Source organism: Humulus lupulus, chromosome 1, assembly GCF_963169125.1.
Source record: "Humulus lupulus chromosome 1, drHumLupu1.1, whole genome shotgun sequence".
Classification (NCBI taxonomy): domain Eukaryota; kingdom Viridiplantae; phylum Streptophyta; class Magnoliopsida; order Rosales; family Cannabaceae; genus Humulus; species Humulus lupulus.
Window position 1 is genome coordinate 73,889,592 of NC_084793.1, and position 6,024 is coordinate 73,895,615.

The window sequence follows — 6,024 nt, forward strand, 5'->3', positions numbered from 1 at the left end:
TAAATTCAAAATGAGTCAAAAACCTAGCCTATTTCTATGCTGCACGCATATGACTAGGTTGGTCTTCAACTTAGTTCTTCAATTTATTCTATTACTTGATTAATTCATTCATGAAAAATCCATCTATTGATTCTATAGGGAATTTCGACCATAATAGCTAATTTTAAATAATTGAGACTTAATTTTAATGCCACATGTATACTTCTTAGACCACCAAATAATATGTTTGTATTATTCTTCAATAAAACTATATTCTAATTTAATTAAAAACTTCAAACTATACACTAATTTAATCATATACTAAAATCTTATAACTATTAACCATAATAATTTTGTTACACCCAAATTTCAAGATTAACTAGGTAGCTAGAAAAGGTTGAGCTCGGGATCTACAAGTATTAGTATTACACTTGTACGAATTTTCAAATGGTTCTAGATCTGTTATTAGCACTCGAGCATGAGTCGCAGCATTCGAGCTTGAGCTCCAGGCTCGAAGACACCAACCTTCTCCGAGGAATGTATTCGGCTAAATTACTAGATGAGGAGGACGCTACTATTGGAACGATGAGCTCAAAGCTTGGCTAGTCTCGAAAGCGCGTTAGCAGAACTATCGAGCTCAATGACGCATTTTCCCACACGGAAAGGCTGTTAGGAAATCCCTGTTTCTTAGGGATTCATTATTACCTTATATTAAATCCCTATTATCATGGGATATTATATAATTAACGCATTGAATGTATTAATTTCAAATTTGACTATTTGATTGTAAATTCCCTAAATTGGGGAAAAGATATTCCTACAACCAGGTCTATAAATAGCCTGGAGTAATCCATTTGTATTCACGCACAAATTGTACTGGGAAAACTCTGCCAAATTGCTTTCATTCAAAGCTTTGAGAGAGTATTGATAATTATAGTGATTCGTGGACTAGGCTAATTTTAACTAGTGAACCACGTAAAAAACCTCTGAATTCTTTTATTTTTTCAACATATTAGGCAAAAGTTTGGTGCAAATTGTTGTATTGTTTAATCAAAACCTCTTGCACATCCTCAATGGCCACCATGAACATCCCCGGAACTGGTGGGCGACCATTACCCCAAATCCCCGAGGAGCGTACTCCTCAGACTAAGAACCACCCACAGAGGCCTGGGAAGCAGCCCATGGTAGATCAGAGCCCCAATGAGAAGAGTGCATCATCGGCCTCTAGGGGGCAGCCTGTCCAGACCCCCAAGCCCGATGAGGATTTGTATAATAATCCTGAAAGGTACATACCAACCGTGGAATTGGACAATCACAGACTGCGTGAACAGTTGGCCGAGGCTACACGACAAAATGAGGAATTGGCTAGGCAAGCCGCTAAGTACAGGCACTGCCCTGAAGAATCAGAGGATGACCCTGAGGGAGTACGACTGCCAGAATGGCCGAGTAAAGGGCCCACTAGGCTCAACCGAGGCCCAGGACAAATACCGAGGTTGACCTGGGGGAAACACTCAAAACACTGCTAGGGGCATTCCTATGGGAAATGTACCTGCTGGAACTCAGAATAACCGAGCTCCTCCGGTAGCTCGGAATGATAACCCCGAACCTGTCAGGAACAACCCAGAGTTTGTGCGGGCCAATTCTAGACCTTCTAGACCCAATAACAAAAGGCCACCACCCTCACTAATAAGGCATCGGCCCTCTCCGATAAGACATCCCTCTCCAGCTCGATAGGCACTCTAGTCAGCTCCCAATGGGAACCGAGTCTGAGATCGGCCCTGCCCTCTTCTATCTTGGGTTCGATCTCTTCTTTGACCTCGTAGGTTGTCTCACTTCTTTCTTGGATGACCACAAGTGCTTGTGCACTTGTTTGGCCCTTCCCCCTCATTGAGGCCCATACTTCCACTAAGAAAGCTGACATTCCTCTCTGGTTGTTGTTGTTGGATGGCTCGATTGTTATGAGGTGGGTTTTCTGTTTGCCCCCTAACCCCAGTTGTTTGTGACCTCGACATATGACTTCCCGTTGGCTGAGGTGCCCTATGTCCTCGATGAGCCTCTCGCGGGGCCTCACATTCACCCCTTTGTTTAGATCGAGCCCTATGGTTTTTGACCAATCGAAGAGCTCGAGGATGTAGAGCTCGATGAAAAGGATACTTCTCGGGTGGTAAAGGTAGGGAAAAACCTTCCAAAGGATGCAAGATAGCAATTAATCCGCTTCCTAAGGGAAAATCAAGATGTGTTCACATGGTCACACTCAGACATGATTGGGATCAGCCCAAACATTATAAGTCATGCGCTCAACATAGATAATGGATTCCCACCAAAACAACAAAAAAGAAGGTTCCTGGATGATGAAAGGAAGAAGGCCTTCAAAGAGGAGGTCAAAACGCTGAAGGCAAATCGCTTTATCCGAGATGCCTTCTATCCCAATTGGATAGCGAATCCCATGTTAGTTCTGAAGCCCAATGGCAAGTGGCGAACTTGCATTGATTATTCGGACCTCAACAAGGCATTTCCAAAGGATTGATTTCCCCTACCTCGAATTGATTAGCTCATAGATGCTACCGCGGGTCACGGTATCATGTCGTTCATGGATGTGTATTCTGGATATAACCAGATATCCATGCATGCACCTGATCAAGAACATACGAGCTTTATGACCGGTAAAGGTTTGTACTGCTACAATGTGATGCCTTTCAGGCTCAAAAATGTCGGGGCCACATATCAAAGATTGGTAAATAGGATGTTTTCCGAGCAAATAGGGAACAACATGGAGGTTTATGTGGATGACATGTTGATCAATTCCAAGCATAACTGTAACCATGTTAATGATCTCGCAGAATGCTTTGTTATACTCTGAAAATACAATATGAGACTTAACCCACAAAAATGCTCATTCGGAGTATCATCGGGAAAGTTTCTTGGATTCATAGCAAATGTTCTGGATAAGATCAAGGCACTAGTCAATATGCCTTAACCTTGAAAACATAAATATGTCCATATTTTAACTAGAAGAATGGCGGCCTTAAGTAGGTTCATATCAAAATCTACTGACAAATGCCTTCCATTCTTTAATCTTTTGAGAGGGGGCAAGAAATTTGAATGGTCAGATGAATGCGAGCTTTCTTTTCAAGCCCTTAAAAAGCACCTCACTGAACCACCAATCTTATCCAAACCAATCACAGGGAAAGTGTTGTACTTATACCTCGCCACAACTAAGCATGCGATTAGCACGGTACTTGTTCGGGAGGATAAGAAGGTACAAAAACCCGTTTACTATGTTAGTAAAAGGTTACTGGGGGTAGAGTTTAGATATTCGTTAATGGAAAAGCTAGCCTTATGCTTGATTCATGCATCTCGAAAACTCTGACCTTACTTCCAAGCCCATCATGTGCATGTATTGACTGATCAGCCATTGAGACAGGTGTTTTCAAAACCTGAGGCATCCGAAAGACTGTTAAAATGGGTGGTTGAACTCAAAAAATTTGAGATCACATATCACCCAAGAATGACAATCAAAGGACAAGCCCTAGCAGATTTTATAGTTGAATGTACAGGAATCACCAACGAGAAAGTCATAACCCCACCCGGCGAGCTGTGGAGACTTTACGTCGATATATCGTCCAATGAGAATGGATTGGGCCAGGAATTATCTTAATCACTCCGACAGGAAATCGTTTTCACTCAGCCTTACGGTTTTGCTTCGAGGCATTAAATAACGAGGCTGAATACGAAGCACTTCTAGCAAGACTTTGGATAGCTTTCGAGCTTAAGGTAAAAGTCATCCACTGCTATAGTGATTTCCAGTTGGTTGTCAAACAGGCTTTAGGAGAATACCAGGCTTAGGGAATCAAAATGGTAGCTTACTTGGAGAAGGTCAAAGCAGCAGTCGAGCAATTCAATTTATATGCCATTGAACAAGTTCCACGAGGAGCAAAACTCAAATCCAGATGCTCTAGCTAGGCTCGCCACAACCAAGGAAGCTGATACACTCAATGTGGTGCTAGTCAAGAACCTACCAGTACCAAGCATAGCCGAGCCTGAAGAAGATGACGTCAACATGATTGACTCGCAGCCTACCTGGATAACTTCCACAATTGACTACCTCGAAACCGGGAGCCTAATAGCAGACCAGAATGAGGCTAGAAAACTCATGTACAAGATACCAAGGTACACTATCTTGGAGGGAAAATTGTACAAAATGGGATATTATATGCCATTGTTAAGGTGTGTAATTCCACCCAAAGCCAAAAAAAATTTAGAAGAAATCCATGAAGGATTTTGCGGAGACCACACTAGGGGGCATAGTCTATTGAAAAAGGTGATCAGGCAAGGATATTACTGGCCTATAATTAAAGCAGAATCATTCGAATACGTCAAGCACTGTGACAAGTGTCAGTGGTTCACTTCAATCCCATGAGCTCCACCAACCAAGCTCGCCATGATGAGCTCTCTGTGGCCATTCGCAGTATGGAGAATCGAGCTCATTGGATCCCTACCAACAAGAAAAGGGGGAGTAAAATATGTTGTAGTTGTTGTTGATTACTTCACGAAGTGGACCAAGGCCAAACCTCTGGCCACCATCACCTCGAAGAAAGTTTTGGACTTCGTGGTGAAGAATATAATTTGTAGATACACGGTACCAAGGAAAATAGTATCAGACAACAGAACCCAGTTTGATGGCGAACTGTTTGCACAGTTCTGCGAAAATAGTGGGATAATAAAAAAAATTCCTCAGTTGTCCATCCACAAGAAAATGGCCAGGTCAAATCTATAACCAAGACTCTGAAGAGCTCCATAAAGAAAAGGCTCAAAGAGGCTAAAGGAAAATGGCTATAAGAATTACCACAAGTCCTATGGGCTTACAGAACGACAGCTTGGACCTCAACAAGACATACCCTATTCTCCCTAGCTTACAGTTGTGAAGCTATGCTGCGTATTGAAGTCTAAATCCCAACAATCAGACGCGAAGCATACGACCAGACCTCAAACCAATCCCAGCTTGAAGAAACTCTAAACCTAATTGAAGAAAAATTAGACAAAACCCAACTTAAGAACACTACATACCAGCAAAGGGCTACATGATACTTCAACAAGAGGGTTCGAGACAGAAAATTCAAATTGGGAGAATTGGTGCTCAGACACGTGTTTTTGGCCACACGAGACCTCTCGACATGCGTACTCAGGCCTAATTGAAAAGGACCATACCGAATTGAATCCATTATTTGACCTGGTGTTTATAAACTAGCAAGATTAAATGGAGAATTGGTACCAAGAGCTTGGAATGATGAACATCTATAACCTTATTATCAGTAATGTAGGAATGATTTTTATTCAGTTATAACCAAGCTTGTACTTAATTTTTGCTTTTTATCAATAAAGCACTGATTTTTATTCTAATTTTGTGTATTTTTATTGTTATACTTTTTGCAAGCTCTCGATATTCAATAACCTAAGATTGCAATCATAGGATATTAAGGGGGCATAAGTGGTATACCATCATACCATAAGCTCGAAAATATAGCATCAATAAAAATAAAATAGAATTAGTCAAAGTGTAAGGATTATGAACCAGGCACGAATTAAACAATAACATTGTATGGATTATTAACCAAACACGAATTAAACAAGTCTGGAATGAACCAGAAAACTCTAATCGACATGATTATAAGTTGGACTTCTAGATAAACCAACAAAATTTATAAGTCGAGACAGATCTGGAAATTTTTACAAATAAGTTTCGACCTCACAACCTCGAGACCATACTCGAGGATGAGGAAAAGTTACTATAAATAAGCAAGAAATAACTAGACTAACGAGGTTACATGTCAATAAGTATTTTTAACGAAGATACGTGGTAAAAGTAATATTCAATTTAGAGGATAACAAAGTTGAAAAATGTGCAATCGAATGAACTATGTGTGAATACATGGAAGTTCGAACACAAGCACAACAGTATTTATGTATATAAACAAATATAATAGCAAAGAATTTACTAGTATGCTCGAAATATTTTGAACTAGAAATATAAAGTATGCTATAAGG